We start from the raw sequence: 21,481 nt of genomic DNA, 5'->3' as shown, positions 1-21,481 counted from the left end.
CTCCGAAAGCCCAAGTGCGTCTACAGGCATCTACCCTACTGGCCTAAATTTTTTTAACTAATAAATTTTATCAAATACAAATATTTATGTAYTCAAGAACTTRATTTTGATCATTCAGCTTGTATGCCAGCTATATARTATGCTATATGYGTTATGGAKCGTTTCGATAAATGACAAGCTGCTTGGGGAGAAGCAAAGTAAATCGTAGCATTCTTTCTTTTTAGTTTATGCCAAATTGATCGCATTACTCAAAATAATTTTATATCAGTGCATCAAAGACAGAACAATAGCGAAGTAAATGTGGCAGGCCAATCCTCTAATACGAGAGAAATAAAGAAAATATTAGATAATTTGCAAAAGCAACAAAAAATCGTGTCACTTAGGTTAATGAAAACAACCACTTGGCCRCATAATGGCTGTCAGCAATGATGATTGCTTTTATGCTCCGCACTTAATTTCGCCAGCAATACAAATGACGGGGGAGTATAACGGTGCTACACTTAAATAACTGTAACATTATTGTTTGGAAATTAGAATGGAGCAGCCAAATGAACTCGCAGCCACTGACAATTGAAAAGTGCTGAAAAAAAAAGAAAAAAAAAAACGTTAACTGAACACACACACCCCACAATACAGCTATGTAAGAGCTCGACTTGCGGCACAACAACATAGCAGCTGTTGTGTTTGCTGTTGTAAAATCGCAGGAAATCGCATTGCGAGTCATAATGCCAACAAAAACAAACCGACAAATAATACTCGAAAACAACAAAAGCAATAAAAACATAAATTTATATTTATATACACACATATACATATATATGTATATTTAGTTGTGGAAATAATAGCGAAAGCAATTATCGTAGCTGTTCATCGCCTGCGTGTTGCTGCTATTGTTGTTTCGCAACTGTGATTGTTGCTGTTTTTGTGCGCGATGCAGGCGATAACAATGCGAATTGACACTTGACGTGCACCATTACACCGCAACAGCACAAAAATAACAACAACAAGTGACGCCACAGCAAATCCAACTGTCACTAACCATCAATTGCTGACATTAAACACCAAGAACAATAATAACAGCAACTCTATGAATGAGTTGGGACATTAGTGTGTGTCACGTAAGATACAAAAGCAAAAACAAAGCCGCTTGTCCGATTGTATTGTATGTATGTATGTGTGTGTGTGTGTGTGTTGCTGTTGCGGTGTGTGCTGTCATCAACATAATTGAACAAAGATAATTATGATAAGCAATAAGCGGTTGCGGCGTTGCGAGTGAGAGTGTGCCGAGGTGACAATGATTGCAGTCAACAATCAGATAAGGAATCGTACATATATATTTATATATAGATGAATTAAGTGCGCCTGGGCTTGTAGTTGCATGGAATTTGTATTAATAAATCGAATATTGAATGCGGACCCTGTAGGGAGCTTCGCTGAAGAACTATAACTGTGATATTGATTACTGTAGTGCATGGGATTAGGTATACCGTTCTGCGGCTAAGCGAAATTTGCTGGAATCGAGTCCGTAATTCCTGCTAAGTTCAATTTTGCCCTCCGTGGGATCGGAAAGTGATCCTTAGGGAGCTCAGAAATGTTTAGTTTTAGAATGAATTTCGAGTGAACAGACTCTTCTCAAATTTGGAGAGTTTTCTCGACGAGAGCATGGTCTTCGAGACTTATATTTTGTCTTCAGTTCAGTTAAATTGCCATACATTATTATATGCCATACAATTCCTTCTCCTGCCTTTATTTTCTAAGTATTAAAAGATCTGTTGCAAATATAGATAGTAAAATTGAGGCTTTCTAATGCGACCTACGGTCCATTGATGAGATGATGTGATGCTCACGTTAATGGAACCTAGGGTCTTGAGCCTACATCTGGAAGTGGCTGGGCCCTGTATAGAGCGCGACAAGAACTTGTCTCGGGAGAGGTTGATGATTTCCTTAAACCTTGCACAGATGAATCCTCCCAGTAGTAGCTTGGAATGGTGCATTCCAGCTGCCGGCTGTCGGTGACGTACTCTCCCCACTATTCTCTTTGCAGAGTGTGTGATCTGCTATATAGTTATTACTACTGTTGCTTGTTATCTTCTTGCATATGCTCACACTCATACTCAAACTCCAAAATCCAACTTGAATGCCGTAATTTTCCAACAGGGCATTCTGAAGTCTAATAAAAGATTAAAGTGTACATGAGGGATTTAATATAATTGGAATGTCATATGAGTATAGATGTGTTGATGGTGTTAATGCGCATAGACAAATATTTAGTGGAAAGAGAATACGTGTGCGCATTGTTTTTAGTGAAGCAGTCTATAAATGAAAAGATGCAGTCAATTGACTTGAAAATGATAAATTGCACAATAAATGAATTTTCCGAAAGATTAATTGACAAGCTATTAGTAACATTTAAAAAAAACTTGTCACACTATTTGCTAATGCATGCATTCGACGTAAATATCTATGATATTTACATATCGTATGTATATGTAAGTAGTATTTGATATCACCGCATCACTTGGAGAAATGTGAAGCAATAAAACATTATGCTCACTTGATTAATGAGCATTGTAAATTTTATTGGAGTTAAATAGTTGATTTTTAGTATCGCTAGACAATTTTAATATATAAAAAGGACGGTGGACATACAAATTAATCTCTGACATCCATTAGTAGAGAACATGGAGGCCTGGACTTCCACATAACCCATATACATATATGGATACTTTCGAGGGTATCCGCTTAGATTCCATAATGGTCTTAGTCCGTACCGTCCGACGTATACAGAGTGTATAGAAAACCCTGAGCACGTTTTTCAATGGCCTCGTTTTTCAAATGCAAGGGGAAAGTTAAAACGGACGATAGTTTTTCGGTGGAAAATTTGACAGCACTCATGTGCCAGTCCTCTGGTAAAAAAGCTGTCGGCAAAGCGTCACCTCTTATTATGACAAAACTAAGATAATATACAGTATATTTGGCGTCAGACAGTCCGTATGATAGATGAGACTTAAAGTCTTTCCCTCTCCCATGAAGTAATACTTAATCCGGTGGTTAAATTTCCGGCTTACGATGCTTAGTCCCACGGAAAAACCATCATAAAAAATAAGCTCAGTGTTATTAACTTCATCATCATCATATCATATCATATTTTAGGGTATGCGGAACTTGAAGTGGGACGTCTATGTACTAAACCCTTAACTCCGTCTCTTATAACTCTTTATTTTCCTTACAGGACTGCCGTCATTCATTCTTTCATAAGGAAATCTTAATCCAGTTTGCTCTACGCCTAAAACTTTTGCTATTTTCTTTTCATGAGCCCTTTCTCGTTGTTTCTTTGCCACTCTATCTCTCTAAGCTTTATTAAGGATACCACGCTCCATTCTCTAACCCGGTTCGACATCTGTTGGGTTGAGTTCATGCGCAGCACCAAGTTTTCAGTAGTTAGATGCACAATCAGAGGTTTCTCTAATTCTTACTTGTCGTGTTTATAACATGGACACAGAAAAAAAATATGTCGCGCGTTTTCAAGCCCATATCCACAAAAAAGAGTGGTCATACCCATCCATTGTGCTAATCATATATTATAACATCATAAAGCGTTCATCGAAATAAGTATGTGTAACCTTATACCACAACTTGTCTGCCGCATCGTAACGCAGTTTGCTGTATGTGCGGAGGAAATAGCCTTTAAACACTCTAACGGACGTCTGACCTCGGATTTGAGAGACTACCTGCGTTCCGGTAAAACACTGTCAAATCCCGGAGCACCTTCCGTCGTCTTTAAGTTGATGTGGTAGTCCCCGCTTGAGGGTACTGAAACTTTCCACTGTTTTTAAGAAGAATAATCTTGGGATCAGTAAACGCGACTATCTTCCAATTGCTTTTACTATATAACATTATGGCGTATCATCTTAGAAGAGATCTTATCGCAACATCTTATAGCATATTTCCTCATTTAATGGCATACATACAAGAATATAGAATCAGAGTTGATTTCTTTTCCAACATAGCTTCATATTACTTATCACCTACACCAGAAACTTTTTGAGCATCTAGCGATTCTTTCTTGGTTTGTTAGATTTTGTATTAACATAAACTATTATCATCATGTTTGTTCTCTCGTGTCGAAATTAAAAAAAAAAAAAAAAAAAAAAAAAAAAAATTTGGTTGTGAAGTACTAGATTCCAGCACAAGAAAATCCTTCAAGCTATTTGGCTGTCTCTGGTTCGAAAAGTTAGAAATCAGACATGATCGTGACAGATGGACGATATATATGCAGTGTCCTTGATGAGTCCGCTATCGGAGTGTTCGAGAGAAAAGAGGAGACTTTTGCGAAAGATTTATAGTCTTATGCCCGTTAGCAACAGCGAGTACTGCAACCGACGCGTCGCGACGCTACGATGAGCCGTACGCCAGTGAATAAGGCGAAGAAGAATGTATGTATGTATGAAGACGTAGTTACTGATTAAGGTTCGTTTCTGCAAAGTGTTATTTTCACGGGGTTTTTCTGTATTGACGTTCTTTTTCATAGTACAGAATTGACAACCGCGACAAACAGTTACGGATCGTTGGATCAACTTTTTGTATTTTTTGTTTTAGGAGTAGACTTCCAAGCGTTGAATTCATGGAAGAAAAGAATGAGTGTCGCCACTCAAAAATATGTCCGCATAGTAGACTAATAGGGAAGCTCCTATTATCTACACTTCGTCTTCAAAACATGTCAGGAGAAAACAAATTCAAATAATTTTTTTTTTTTTTTGGTTAAAGGAGAACTTTTGAAGAAACGTATGTTTAATTAAGCATCGCAATCAAATCTGCAATCAACTTTCTCCAGTGGCACACTTCAAAAGCGTACAAATTCTAATCAACGATTAGAACGCCCCGTCGCGTCAACGCCAACACATTAAACCGCAAGCCAATGCAGAAAGCATGATTTAGATGAGACCCGATTAAGTTAATTTGTGTAGCTTCAGCATGAAAAAATGGCGTTTGGTTTTGGGGAAAAATGCTTACAACGATTTGCAAATAATCTTTTGTTTGCTGACCTGATTAAATTTCTTTTAAATTAACACTTGCCGCCTTTCACCTACTGCGGCACCCAAGGCGGCGCTGCGCAGAACGCTATGAAATGTGAGAGCACCGAACGCATTTCGTAAAAAATGGCAAATTAAGAAAACACAGAATAAACGGAGAAGAAAAGATCAACAAGATATCGAGCGCCACACGAAGCAGGGGAAGTGTGGAATTTAAAAAATTAAATCAGCAAAGCGAAAGTTGAAAATAGAGCGTACACATCGATTCACGGCATGGTGTGGGTATATGGGTAACTTTGAATATAATGTTGGAAGCAGCAGCTAAACTCACAGTAGCGCCAGCGGCACACAAATACAAGCAGAGTAGCTAGGCGAGAAGGGAGTGAAGAAGCGCTGCGCGGTCTGAAAGCGTGCCCTGCCGGCGCGTCGTGATCCAGCGCAATGCCAGATTGTTATGTCAAGTCACGTTTGGGGCGCAATTTTTATGTCACAACCGCACGCGCACATACATACACACACAGCTGCATATTTGTATGAGTACACATACCAATGCAACTGCTCCGCCTCATCTGCGACAAGTGAGAGACGCCTGCGGACGATGGGCGATGGGCGTGCTATTAAGGGAAATCATACGCCGGCTGTTTACTTAGCAACTTGACTTTGCGCTGCTTTGACGTTGCGCGCCCTCGTGCCGCCATCACACCTAGCAAGCACGACTGACTGGTGGCATGCCACAACATGCCGTTAAGATGATGCCTGTGGCCAACCAATAAACCGGTAAAATCACACTCAAACAAAACGCGCGCATGTATGTGCGCTGAGTGTTGTGGTATGTGGGTGCGCTGGGTGGGTGGCAATGCAGAGAAGAGCTTCACAGCTCGAGATACGGCGTCATAGCTATGTCATCCATGGCAGCTGGTGTGAGATTTCACAGAAGTGTAGTATTAAAGCGTCGATTAGCCGCAAGGTGAGTCGCCCATATAATCAAGCAACGACTACACAAAGTGCGCACAGGAGGGCGGAAAATCAAGCAGCGCGCTTGAAAGCGACGAGGAGGAGGCAATGGTAGACAGACAGGCAATGTAGCATACAAGCGCGCTGCTACACGAACAGAGACAGAGACGCGCACCAGCGGAGGCGGCATGTCTATTTAAGCAGCTGTGCTGCCGCGGCTCTGCGTCTTCGCATGGACTATAATTTGCTAAACTAGTCCACCGGAGGCAATGAAATGTGGTCGCCGCGCAGCATAAGCGAGGCCATGCCGCCACCAAGTTAGTACGCTCTATCTTTTGTGTCATTGTTTGCTTTTGTCGTGCCGCGTCGAGCCGCGCTCCTTCTTCTTCTTCCAGCCGACCGCCTGATGATGACTTAGCTTAACCATTTAAAGGCGGAAAATTGCAGTTGTTATCAACAGCTCAAATGAAGATAACAGTAATTCCAGCTGTGTGGTTTTTCCTTGAACATTTAATGGCGTACACTCTCGTTTGTGCTCGTAAAGTATTGGATCCATTAAAGTTGGCAAACCTCATTAGCTGGAGATTTAAGAGCGGCACCTCTCAAAGTGGTGAACATTATTTGATTTTCATTGAAGTAAAATGGGCGAGCAGAAGGTTAGAGTAGTTATAAACTTGCAGAACAGCCAACCAAACAACACGGAAGTGAGGACGGAGAATTCTGAATGAAAATTCGCCTGTCGCCAAATAGGGAATATGAAGCACTGAAAATATTCCACTTATATTCACTGAACATAGTTATCATGCTATTGAAGTGGTATTTCTCTTTATTATTTTTAAATAAAGGTTTTGAATATTTTATTGGTATTGAAAATAGATGTACTTAAAAGAAAAGAAATTGTAAATAACTTTCTGAGTGCTCAAGCTGTTCACCCTGGCTTAAAGGATCTACCTTTCAAAAATTGTTGTCTATCTTCGCAACCTCTTTACTGTTTGAAACCTGCTTTGTTCCATAGATACGCCTTTAGATAGTTCTATGTTGTACAAAATAAAGAGAATTTTAGTTGTCTGGCCCTCATTTCGTGAACTATTTCATCGGTTCTAGGTATTTAAGTAACGGAGGTAGACTTAAGACATTAAATATAACAGCTGATCTCTTAAAGATCTAATTATGTTAATAGACAGCGGGGTTGATTTTTTTTCGACACTCTGACGGCTAAATCTACACAGCTTTATAGCACAGGGTCTCCGCTGTTTCTTTCTGAGTGTAATGAACTTTGTAACGTACTTTAAATGAAGAGAAAGACAACTTCGTAGCTTGTTTGGTGGTATGACACTATATTCAGTCCAATGCGTAACACAATAAGAATGCTCCCTTTAAACGTGCCTGTAAAGTAGACAATATGTATGACTCTGCTTACTACAAAATCCTACCAAATTTGACATCTGTTCAATTGAATTAAGGCACTTAATTGCCTTTTTGCCGGCATATCTGGAGGAAGATGGAAAACTTCATTAAATTTCATTAAATCTTCGTAAGGCAACAGCCTAGTTCGTCTGAGCCCGGTAGTGCATTGCAAGTGGCCTTTTCAATTTAGCAAATCGAGCGAATGTTCATTTATTAAATAGAGCACTCGTACGAGTATATATACGATTGCAATATGTTGCACGGAACTTTGTTTGTCACTGTTCAATCAGAAACCTTATTCAATTTCGAGCTGGCAGCGCGAAATTTCAACGAGATAAGTGAGGTGAAACGCACGCAAGCGCACACACACACACACACATACACAGGCAATCGTGTTTATTCCAATTTCTATTGCAAACGACACGGAGCAGAAATTCATTTAGACAGCTCGACACAGCTGAAAAACGGCTGCAACACATTTCGGGGCACAAACAGTCTGGCCACGCTTCGATTGAGAGCCAGCGCCGAACGAAAATATTTGAAAACTTGCAACAACTCCACAACCGGCAGTGTGGCAGCGTGTGAACTATGCCAATATATTGACTGGCAGAAGTCAGGCCAACAACAACAATAGCTGCCACACGCACACACACACATCCATGTGATGGCGCCGGCAGCAGCCACTTGAACTTGAGCAATATTTGCGAGAGTGTATTTGTTTGCCAGTTGGCAACTTTTCATCTGCATGCGAAGCGAATTGATATGAGACTTTAGCAGCTGCGTTGGCCACAACCAACATTACAACAATAACAATAACAATAACAATAAACGGTTTTAGTGCAGGCAATAACAGCTTGTAGTGCGTTAGTGGCGGCGTTTTCGGTAAACAGTCAAAAGTCGAAAAGCACGCAAAGGAAAAATGTAAACACTCATGTGGCATGTGTAGCGCGCACACATACACGCGATTAGTTTTTCGTGCGGGAGCAACACAGGTATACGGCAAACTTTCGATTAGAAACCGAAGCACCTCAGCGACTGACACTGCCGAAATTGCCAGCATTCAGCCGCCACTGCAGGCCGCAAGCATTAAACGCATGCAAGCCGAGCGCTGTGTATTGGCTTTACGGTACATGCGAACGCGTGTGCTTGTGTGTAGGACAGTGCGCGCCACCTGTGAGTGGCATGCAGCAAAGAATTGCAGCGCACCGCTGGCGTTGGTGGCTGTGGCGACTTGAAAAGGGCGAAATGAGTTCGTTGGTCTCGGTTTTACCTCCGCATTGTCAGCATTTTACGGAAATTCAAAAGCAGCACAGCAACAAAACGGGTTGCCTCGCTGCCGCCTCGTCTGTTAGCTTGGTTATCTAGAATTGTACCCCTCCCTGCTCTCTCTTAGTGGTGTTTGGTGTATCGTTGTTCGTTCGCCGCAACACTTATGCAGCTCCTGTCAACTGTCAGCGTTGCAAAAGCAACCCAGCTCCTGCCAACCTCTTCGCCAGTCGGCCTGCTTGTCAGCTGGTCTGTCCATATGCTTGTTTACATAACACAGCAGCAGACATTACAGCGTCCAACTTCACAACTTCAATTGAGTCCCTCACTTGTTTTTCATTTCGTGTGTTCCGTTTGCTTCCTAGCGGTTTTCACGCCCATTCTCACCCCTTCTTTGCCGTTCCACTCTCATCATCCTGCTGTCCGTCTGTCTGTGCGCATAATTCGTTCATTTATATTTCGATTTCCCAATTCCAATTTGCCAATTGTTTGTAAGATTACTCCAAATTCGCCATCTACATATGCAGATATGCTTGTTGTATTCCTATTGGAGCCCGCCTTTGCTCAGCTGATGCTGTTGCATTCTCGCCTCGTCCAGTAGCGTTCTAATATGCAATTTCACTAAACACACACCGCACCGTTATGGATTGGCGCTGCTAACCAGAGCTGTTTGTATAGTCCATAAAGCTTATATATTTGGCAGTCGTATGCCTGTGTGTGTGTGAGTGTTAGAGGAATTTGCGTGACAACTCGGGTCAGATGAGTATCACTTTCAATTGCTGTGCCCTGTTCGGTTCATGTGTGGCTTTGTGTTGCAGGCGTAGGACAAATGTGTTGTCAATTATGCAGTCTCGAAACGATAACGATTTTCATTGTTTGACAGCTAATAACAGCTGTTGTGTATGCCTACCTAGAAACGAGGATCTTGTTGCAGTAATAGCGACTGTGAGATCTTAAATTCAAATTATTATAGTGAAAGTGTCGCTATAGAGCTCTACCAATAGAGGTAACTTCCAAATCGATCTTTGATTTAACATATTTATATTGTAAGATCGTAAAATCAAATTACTAAATGATCAACTGAGGAAATCGCGTCCGCTGTCAAGTAACAAGAACTGAATAGTTTCTCAATTTCAGAGAGAAATACAAGGCCGAAATACCGAATCTACTCCTAAAGATCGGATACTTTTGAAAATGTGGTAGTGTTGTGTTTGGGAATATCATTCTAGAACTTAAAATCTCTGCATTTTCATCTCTCGCTCGATTCATCTTCATCGTTCTATGGCACATTCCAGCATAATCACTAGGTACTGAAAGGTAATTAAATGCACTAAAAAGGTTAGCAATATCAATTACGTAATTCGCTTCTTGAATCACAATTCATTTTTCTGAAACATTCGAACTAGTCTCTAAATTGCAGAGATCTGAAATTATGCACACGTTTCCTTTACAAGCTGGGCACTCGAAAAAGCTACAGTCGCTGAGAAGCTGAACGTCTTTAAAGAGCGGTTCTCATAGGCATCTTTGGTGCACTTCGGACTATACCAACAATAGCACTTAATGCAATTTTACACGGAGCACCTGTGGACATTTCTGGCGGGTGCATTACTTCGAAGTGCGCTCAAATTCCCTAGCCATAAGAAGGGTTCCGAAAAAGGACACGCCGAAATTCTCTTCTCATTCAACTGCATTCCTGAAAACTTGAATGACTGCGTCGTACAGTCTACACGTGGTGGTTTTTGCTGTTCTCGCACACCAACTAGGGATATGTGGATGGGGATAGCGTTACTGAAGAAGACTTCGTCTCTTCTTTCACGAACGGCTCGAAGCTAGGAGGCAACATTTTTTCTGTAAGAAGACGTCCGTATCTAGCTTTAGGCTTCCGGCCTACAGTAATATTTTCAGGCTGATACGACATACAGCCTCTTTTAAGCAGGTCAGTATTCTCACCGACAGCAAAGCGGCAATACAAACGCTAAGCTCACTAACTGTACCCTCAAGGCTAATCACGGAGTGTCTGTTTCCACTGGAAATAGTATCAAGTTACTTCATTATATAATGCGTTTGGGTAGGCACCTAACATAGCCGACTTGCTGACAGCTGCCAAAGCCGCCGCGCTAGTGTTCTTATACTGGACTAATAGACCTCGCGTGTGTTAATCTGGCACTGTCCTGCAAAACAGGCTTAGCGTAGAACGCAGAAGATCTTCAGAGTACCTTCCCTTAATAACTTTCATTTTGCCGCAACTTTAGCGGTTCTTACTGGAACTTGTGAAGTATAAAGGCAACAGTTTATTTGACAGGGACAGGTTTCCATGTGGAAATATCATAATTTGATTCAAATTATAGTTACTCCTCAAACCCCTCCACCGAGGTATGAAAGTCCAGATTGGTATTGACTGGAACCAGTATGGACTGTCTATTAGGGAAGCGGTGGTGAACATACCACACAGAGTGTACGAAGAGTTGGGGGTGGACGAGCAAAGTGCTCGTACTTATGAGGTAGGTTGGGAGTAAGTGGTAGAGTTCGTAGGGGCTGTGAAAGTTTCATGTTTAGGTAAATTAAGTGGTGAACGCGTGAGTTAACCTTGAAGAAGGGGATTGTCAGGCAATTAAAGTGAAAGTTTCAACGCGCCCGATGTTCCAATTCGGACAGGCTGTTCCAGCTTAGGTATGAATTTAGTTGTGCGTTATGGAATTTAAAGAGGTGCTAGAGAGTGGCGCGGTCGTAAGAATGTAACTTCTCTTCGTCTCGGTGACACTCTGTTATCGTTGTGGAGAGAGTGTGCAGAGGTTTTGTTAGGTGCGTTCTTGCGCAGGTCGGACATGCTGGTACTTAAAGCACAAGAGGTACTTCAATGGAGATATGTGCAAAAGTTTGTGGAAGTTCATTCCGGAATACCTGGTGACTATTTATAATAAGTGGGTGCGGGAGGGATACTTTCCAGGCGAGTGGAAACGCGCTAGGTTTGTTCCTCTCCTGAAGGGGAGAATGTCAACAAATATGAAAAGGACATATTGAGGCGTTTGCCTACCTAAGCTAGGATCAAAGGTACAAGGACTTGAGGAGTGGAGTTTTATCATTTGGTGATATCTTGCAGCGTGTGATGATGTCGTCGTGTGTTGCAAGATACTGTAAGTGTTCTCGGGTATTGTGTGCTGTAATAAGGTGTGTTAATTTCTGCCAAGTAGAATGGTGTTTAACTGTACCGAAGCTTAGCTAACTAAACCATATGGAAAGAATTTTAATTTCTTTAAAGTTGCAATGATTTGCCACCCACTAAACTTTAGATGCTGAGATAGAAAGTGTCCGATAGACAAAAATAAAAATTAAAACTTTCACAATTGTATGGAAACCACGCAACGCGGAACCTAAACAACGGTTTCCAGGCAAGCTGATTGCTTGTAAACGATATTAAATTTTAATAATTGAGCGACCGAGTGGAAAATATTGAGATATTGATGAATTTTTATTTTTTTTTATCAATTTGAAAAAATAAAAATAATTGAAAACAAAATATGTATATATTTATTAAACAATAAACAATTAGGGTAAAGCCACCACCATCCGTGACAAAGCATCGCAAATCTGCTAGTTATTAAAACACGTATGAATTTTTTGTTTAAAAAAAAAATAAAATAAAAATAAAAATGCTTTCTAAAAAAATAAAAGCAATTAAATGTCGCCGAATAAAGCAAATATTTGCTTAATAATATTCGCTTTTATTGACAAAGAATTCATAATAGCCGATGCTTTTTGCTTGCCGGCGCGCGTATAGCATTGAAAAAGCTTCGTTTTTTCGCCGTGAGACAAAGGCAAAACATAAATTGCATGCATTTTACAATGGGAGCGCGGTCGGGCAGCGCGCTTGCGATCTCCAAGTTTAAATTGCAAATTTGACGGGCGCAAAAACGGCGAGTAAAATTTTTATTGCATTTTAAGCGAACTGTGCGCGCATTTATCGCCCTCATAAGCTGTCACATATGACATTTTCGACAACGCCAACGACAACGAAAACTACGCGCACACTGTGACAACAACCCAAGGCCAACAACGGGCGACACTTTGACGAAAATTGCGCGCTTCATGCCAATAAATGGGCCAAGGTCGGCGGTTGGCGCGGGGATGTTGCGTTGTGCGTTGTACGTAGGGCGGCGTGAGTATGTGAGGGGCTGGCAGCGAACCGTACAGAATGTTATCACTCTCTCGGCTGCTGCGGCACACGGAAATTCATGCGGCTAATATGCGCATAATTAAAAATTCATCAGTGCGGCAACAAAAACAAAAGCAAAATTAAATAGCACAAAATGGCGAATGAAATCATGGCCAATCGACGGCAGATGACAATGTTTGTTGCGCGCGAGCGCTTTAAAATATCATTTACATACACGTGCATACATTTTCAGCTGCTTTGTCCACGTGTGTGTGTGTGCGTGTGAGTGAAAGGCTTGCGAAAATTATGCATTTGTTTGGAAAATATGCAGTTGCATTTAAATTACACTAGACAGCAGAATAAAGAGACACATTTATATATTCATATACATAGGAACTATTTCATCTGGTTTTGAGATATCGAACGGAAATTTTACGCACGTTGTTTCCTTCCCAATAAGCAGATCACTTGGCGGAACAGCCGACATCAGACCACTGTAACGTATAGCTACCCTACAAAGTGAACGAGCGGAATCAAGTGTTTCTGTGGAAAATTTTTTCATTTCTCTGCATATTTTAAAAAAATTGGATATGTGTATTTAGCTAAGGGATAGAGATCTCGCAGAAAATACTCTCAGAGCCCAATGGAAGCGGGTGCAAGCTGCGATGACAAACGTCGCGGTAGAGGTCCTGTTAAGCAATCCAGGTGTGCCACCGTCATGCATAGATGCCGGCTTCCGGGAGATGAAGTATAGATCCACAAAAGTCAGAATCATAAATTACCTAGCATCGGAAAACGACGTATGTAAAGTCGAGGAAGATTCTAAGTTGACCTCGAGTGATATAGAAAGCATTGAACAATCTGAGAGAGAACTCTTGATAAAACAAATATCAATCTCAATCATAGAAAGTTAGTGTGACAATAGAACATCTTGATTTGGTCCACATACAAGAGCCATAGAATAACGAAGGAAGTATTAGCGGTACGGTACACCGAACAACAAGTTATTTGGCTAATTGCGGAGGTAAGGTTCTTCTTTTTTATTGACCGTTTATGCGGTTATAGCCGAGTTTACAACAGCGCGCTAGTCGTTTCATCTTTTCGCAACGTGGCGCCAATGCAAGATGCCAACTGCAGCCAGGTCCTTCTCCACCCGTTCTCTCCAACGGAGTGGAGGTCTTCTTCTTCCTCATGACATGATCTAGCCAACATTACTGCTGTTCCTTAATTCGCTATGTCAATGTCGTCGTATAAGTCGTACGATGAGCATCATCGAATGCGATGTTCGTCTTTGCCAATGCACAAATGACCATAAATTTTCCGCAGAACATTTCTCTCGAAAAATTGTAACGTCCGTCGACTCATCAGATGTTGTCATCGTCCATGCCTCTGCACCATACAGCAGGACGGGAATAATGAATGACTACTAGAGTTTATTTTTTGTTCGTTTAGAGAGGACTTTACTTCTCAATTGCCTACTTTGTCCGAAGTAGCACCTGTTGGCAAGAGTTAATGCTAACTATACATATATGTAAGTAGTATGCCATACGACAAGGAATGAGTACCATCGATGCTGGTAAAAGGGCTGGTACGGGACAGCGAGGCATGATTACACTTGGGTGTGACTCAAACGTAGACCACATAGCACCTGTAGAAGCCAGTCCACGCGTGGATGGTATTCCGTTAATAATAACCTAAACTAATAACCAAATAATGGACACTTACTTTCCTGGTAGCTCTAGAAACTATACGGTTGAGTATACACCAGACATTCGAGTGGTAATATACTCCATTCCTGTAGACATAGTGTCCGAAAAAAATATATAGTACTTTCAAGCAATGCAAATCGCCGGGAGCTGATGGTTTATTCTCAGCTCGATTGCAGCACTTCCAAAACTACATTAAACTTCGCTTAGTAATCATTCTAAATGGGGCGCTGCAATTAAACTATCTTCCCTCGCTATGGAGTATATTCGAAATAACATATATAAAGATCTAAAGGATTTCAGATGAGTTAGTCTTTCCACATTCCTATTAAATATTTAGGAAAGACTAACAGAAGTACATGTAAGAAACAATTTGGACTCAGAAAAAGTGGCATTCGAAACTCCAGGGATTGAAAAGTCTATGTAGGTAAAAGAATACACCGCTAAACTTACTTAATAAAATCAAGATACATTGCCTTTTACACCCTCATATGCTATGCAGCTGCGAAGGGGTGCTATATCTTTGGTGCAGCCGAAGTTAATAAATTTTTTGTTTTGAAAGTAAATCAGAGAATTGTTGTAAAGAGAATGTCACTTTTTGGTAAAAACATATTCTTACCGAGCTAAGCTAAAATCAACTACAGGACCAAGTGCTTGTATAATGTATTAAGGTTTTGGATGAACTTATAAACCGGTTTCAGCCATCATCCATTAAGCTTGAGTAATTTATTGCAAAGGGAATGAGATAAGAAGACATTCAGATTGTCGACCCATGGCTTTCAGAAGAGGTTGTTGTCCAGCTATCTTTAATTTAATGTATATTTTTTTAATAATTAAAATGTGAGACTAATTTTTGAACATTCCCACACTAAAATTATTGTCTTACCAGAGCTCCCTGAATTTCATAAAATCGCAGGGGTTACCAAATGTATGTAGCACAGTGTAAGCATAAAAAGCAAAAACTATAACATAAATGTGGAAGCTAATTTATAACAAATATTTACCATAATTTTTGCTCGGTGAATTGGTAATAATTTACCAAAGCTGCATTTTCCCATTAAAAAAATATTTGATTTTTTGCAAAAACATTTTTATGTTCGTTTGCGCACAAAAATTAGAAACTTTCGTTATTGTTTGTCACTCGAGGCGCGTTGATAAATTACATCGAAAGCACGTTGCACTAAATTGCTGTTGGTTGACATTTGCAGCCACACACACACACGCGCGCGCAACCAGACAAGTGTGCTTCAATGCCCACGGTTATCAGTGCAACAACAACAACAACACTAATATATTAGATAAAGTTAGTCATTGGTTGCGTGGCTATAAATGTGTTTACGCACGTGAGCGATGTGTGTGCGGTGTGTGTGTTTACAGGCATTGTTTGGTACTTTGGCAAAATATTAGGGAAATTACCTCAACAGCTGCCACACCGCAACACCTGTCTCTTATACACATCTAGATGTGTATAAGAGACAGGTTTACGCACGTGAGCGATGTGTGTGCGGTGTGTGTGTTTACAGGCATTGTTTGGTACTTTGGCAAAATATTAGGGAAATTACCTCAACAGCTGCCACACCGCAACACAGCGCGGCTATGCGGTGGCGCCTGCCTGTCTCGCTAACTGTTTGCTCACGCGCGTCTATCTATTGTCGACCTATGTCTGTGTGTGTGTGTGTGAGCGTGTGTGTTTGCGTGCGCATAAGTGAGTGTATGCCAGCGCGGTAAGTGCTTTCGATTGCTATCGGCTTCGCAATCGATGAATGTAATATTAAACGTTGTTGATATAACATTACCCACTTGACAGCGGCAGGCAGCCGGTAAATGTTGCTCGGAGCAACTGGATGCGCGCACCGCGGTGAGTGTAAAGCAAGCGCGTGTGAGTGTGTACGTTTCTACTATTTGTTACACTGTAATACTAAACGGCTCTTATAACGCTTTGTGCACACATACAATGGCGCGCGTACACATACACGCACAAGCACGCGTCGCTTCAGAGCACTAAAAACACACGGCGGTGCCGTGTACTGTTACGCTGTACATTCTAAGTCAACGCGTTGGCTGCGGCGCGTCACCTTTGTTGTCGGCGTCGAGAGCGCCGGAGTTTCAACTCAAATTTGATTTGATTTCGCCGACGATAAGTGGCGGATTTTAAGTGTTTAAACACACTCATGAAAAGTGAATGAAAGTTCGCTCGTAAAATGCATAAAATTTATATTGAATAGGAGCGAATATTGCGACCTGCACGAAGTTAGGTGAAGTGTCGGTTGTAAATATTAGTTTTTAGGTTTTGTGAGTGAATATTAAGGAACATTTGATTAAAAATGCAGAGCGGCATATAAAGCTTAGTCAGATTAAATTTTTAAGGAGGATCCGCGTCGCAGGGGTCCAAGTTTTCAGTGCGTGAGGGTTTCGGAGTGCCACGCTGAAAGTATCTGGTCCAACCTGGCAGCAATGCATCTTCTGACTATATCACCAGGTGTTATATGTAGAATGGCAGAAGTGTCAATCTTGGAGTTGAATGTAATGCACGGCTGATGCCAATTGGAGTTGCTCGTTGAACAGGTCCTGCTGCTAGCGAGTGTGACTTCTAGATGACGAAAGAATCAAAAATGTTGGTACAGATTAGGATCTTCCCTTCGTCGAGCGCTTTCCACCAAACAAATACATCATATTAAGGCAACCACTGCCTTCCTCATCTACTCCTCAACATTGAACTTCGGTGGTTTTTGGTTTCTAGCAAGGATGAGGCCTCAGTATTTCCTCTTTTAAACTGGGTGAAATTGAAATGAAAGTAGGATCAATCAAGTTCGAGGTTATGATAAAATGAGCATATCTTACACAAAATGAAAGAGGGGCCTCTCGTGAAGAAATGATCTAGATCGAAGCAGAAAACGGTAGCTGTGGACCATAAAAAGACTCTTAATTACTTGAACCGGTTGACCAGCGATTTAGCAATTCTAGGTCCATACCACTTCGAAACACACATTAACTGACTTAGAAAGTAGAGAGGAGCCTACTCTAAGAATCCGCTTGAAGTCGTTAACTGACACTTAGTAGGAAGCAGAAGCCAATATTTATTTCGAAAAAGCAAAACATCTTGGCCATTAAGATTAAAAATCTTCTAGTGAATAATTAAAAATAAGGTTGTATAAACTTTGTGGCTATTCTCGCCGAAGAAATTTGTTATCTTTTAGGCTTCGGATCGGACTTCAAATTGGTCGTCTATCTTCTTTAGTTATCAATTAATCTAAAAAAAAAAAATTCAGCACAAAATCTAAAACACGCTTACCTAAACATATCGAACATACTTGTTTTAGCTTTTTGTTTACCTGGTTTTGCGCACACAAAGCTTTACACATTTTTTAATTTATGGGTAGGAAAGTTTAATTGCCGATAAGAAAACTAATCACAATTACCAGTCAAATGCAAAAGAGGGCGGTTAATAAAGCCCTGTAGTCTATAGACAATTCAATACATTTACGACCGTGCAGTAAAACGAAATGCTTTTTGAAATGATAAATAGTAAAATCTAACTTTTATACGACTGCTTAATTAGCTCATTGCGCAAACCCAAAGCTCTCGACAGCCGACAAAAAGTGCGTAAAAAGCAAATTGATGTCTCCAAGCAGCGCTCTACAATAATCGACAAGCATTTACAATAACCGAAATGAAGTAGAATTAAAGTCGAGAGGCATGCGCTGCCACTAAAGTGCAATGCGGCCCTCGCTTTTTCGCCAACCGAGTGACCCAAAGAGCGCTCGCCGCGTCACGGCTTGGCGCAACTACAGCATTGGAATGAATGCGAGTTTAGTGGCCAACAATTGAATGCCTGCGGTTGTAAACTTAATTTTCTTGATTACCGCGGTAAAAGAGTTACAAAAGTGAAGGAAGTGAAGGAAACAAGCATGCATAACGAAATCAAAAAATAAACTGACCGACGGCAAGTTGGTCACCAAGCAATATGCTGCTCATATTTTCATTACTTATGTACCAAGTGCTTCAGTTTTCTCGTCCGCGCTTACGCCATGCGGCTTGTCGGGGTCTGCCGCTTCGGTAATTATTAACCAGCCAAGATGAGAAGGGACAACAGGGCGTGTGCGTGTGCATGCCTTGGGCGCGCAGTTTGTTTCTTCTTTCGAGCTTTGTCGCAGTGCCGCTATTGTGCGCTTACGGTCCCCTGTCGTAGAGGACCAACTGAAGTTTTTCATGAATGTAGCGCGAAAAGGAAAGAGCAATTGGTAAAAAAGTTCAAAAAGCGCACTAAATGAAAAGGAAACAAGCTATGAAAGGCGTTCGCCACTGCGACTCCTCGCCAGTCTCTCGTTGTGCCTGTCTGTGCGTGCGTGTTGGATCCATCTGTAGGCCAGTAGTGACCGACTCTGTCGCGGCACTCCCAACAACAACTCACCCATCTGAGCTTGTCCTTGTCGGCAGACGAGGGCGAGACGCACGTTGTGGATGTCAATGTCTTTCCATGTTCTTGAAGGGCTCCGCGTGCATTCTGTGAGCACTCGTCAGATTGTTTACAATGTTTTGTTTCGTTGTTCTTGCATTGCGGTGTTGTTGTTTGGACCGACTATGTGCGCTTGCTGCGAATTACATATGTCAGTGGGTTGTGTAAATATGGACACACGTTCTTCATGCGACTGTGGACACGGGCTTTTGCGTAGTTATAACGTCATATGTCAATACAAATTGTGTGAAACGCTTCAGCCAGATCAGCTGTACTGATTTAAAGACGGTATGTTGCTATCTGATGCTGTTTTTTTTATTTATAAAGCGCAATAAATGGAAAATGTAACACCGCAGTTTCAAGGTTTCCATATTTTACTCTTTGTACTCTGTTAGAGTGGAGGAAGGTGCCATTGGTAAAGGTTTACGCAAGTGAGGAAAGTCCTCTGAGCGACATTACTTGGGATTGGAGTAAACGATTCTTTTACATGTGACTCAAGCAGCTCACTTCTCCCGGTCTTAGACCAAGTATTCTATGGGTAGCCAAAAAACATCTTAAAACGGGCAGGCGAGTTAAAGTGAGAAGGCGAAACACCATTACTAACGAAAAGCAGAAAACAGCTTGGGATGAGATTCTCCGCTTTTGATGACAACCATCGGAAATGTATTAAAACCACGGTTTAAAACATAGACCTGGAATGTCTGGTCCCTTAATTGGGAAGGTGCCGCTGGAGGCTGGTTGATTTCAGCTATAATCGCGTAAGCGGTGCCTACGTCAATAAAAATTACTTCGTTAAAGCATATTTAATCCCTTGGACATTTTCATTTTGTATCAATAAAAGAGAATGAAAGCAAATTTTCTCCGCAAATCGTATGGTTTATCCTTGAAAACACTCAATTAATGATATTGGCTATTTTGTGTTGTACTGTGCGAATATGAGCTTGCTGAGTGTGCTTTTGTTTTTAATTTTGCATACCTTAAAATGTATTGCGCCAGTCATGACAAGGTTTTTTTATTTTATTTTATTCGTACATAAAAACATCAAGTTAAGCTAAGACAAAGACATCTTACTGCAAATATGCCAAAAAGGATGTGAAAGATTTTAAGATTTAAATCAATATACTTGAAAGTAACAGCATTTTCCGTCTACAATTGTTTTACTCAATGAAAACCTAGCTTCCGTTTCGGAAGAATTCCCTAGAAATCGGTACAGTATACCAACGGATGTGAATAAGAGCATGAAACGACTACACCAAGCTATTTTCTCAAAATTAACATTGTTTTTCAACGAGAGATTAAGACAAGAATCATAAAACAATTTGTCAAAATATTGGACTTGGAAAGCTACTGCTACTGGAAAGCTACTGCTTTAGTAACATTTGTAGACAATTTCTGAACTGAATTAAATATATCTGAAATAGATAGAGATCGCATCAACTATATCACTTCTAAATCATTCTCTGTACTCGGCTTTGTCCGTCGCAATGCTTTAAATTTTTCCGACCCCTACACGTTAAAATTACTGTATACATGCTTTGTTSGGTCCATTTTGGAGTATGCAGTGTTCATCTGGAGACCATATTGCATATCGTCAATTAATAGGATCGAGCGTGTCTAAAAGATTTTTCTTAAATTTGCTCTCCGCTCCCTTAAGTTTGTTGACCCAATAATGTCGTATACATCCCGTTTATTGCTTTTACATCTTAAACTACTGGAAAATCGTCGGTCCGTTCTCTGCCTTTCATTTGTTTTTAATGTCATTAATGGAGGTATTGACTGTCCCTATTTATTAGGGAAAATTAACTTCAATGCTCTCCAGCGTTGTCTCAGATCTATTTCACCATTTTATTATATAAAAGAAAGTACTAACTTTGCTGAATAGGCTTCTCTCAAGCGAGCTATGCGAGAATTTAACTCGATTTCCGAAAAAGTTCTTCTTGATTTTTCTCACTCTAGGGTATCCTTCATTAATACCCTAAATTCTATTTTTTAGTTTAAGTTAATTACTTATGTACTTTTAATTGAATTATTTTAGAATTCTATTTAGCATCCTAATTTTCCATTAATCTGTAAGAATTAATGTTCATAGACTTAACTAAATAAATAAATAAATAAATAAATAAATGGATCTAATACCTAGTTGTTACTCTGGACAGAAGGTCTTTTTCAAGCCATTGTAGACCAGTGTAATATAATGTATCAACACTGATAGAACATCCACTTTACTAGATCATTTGTCATTGAGCTTTACTACTATATACAACTCAATACCTTACAAATTTAAAGATCTTTAACATGATTTTCGGAATCTGGTTAACTAGACTAGATGCCCACTTGATATCTGCAGTGCGAAAAAACATGTTTTGAGAAGCTTTTTGAGGAAGCAAACAGTAACTCTTGGGGAACTGCTTAAAAATCTATATGTCGAGATTTAAAAATAAGCAACTGCAATCTGAAGAAATACTTTTTGGGAAAAGTCGTCGAAACATTATTCCCAAAACACGAT

The sequence above is a fragment of the Bactrocera latifrons genome, unplaced genomic scaffold (genome assembly GCF_001853355.1).
Source record: "Bactrocera latifrons isolate USDA-ARS-PBARC rearing strain unplaced genomic scaffold, ASM185335v1 scaffold_41, whole genome shotgun sequence".
Classification (NCBI taxonomy): domain Eukaryota; kingdom Metazoa; phylum Arthropoda; class Insecta; order Diptera; family Tephritidae; genus Bactrocera; species Bactrocera latifrons.
Note: the sequence above shows the minus strand (reverse complement) of the source record.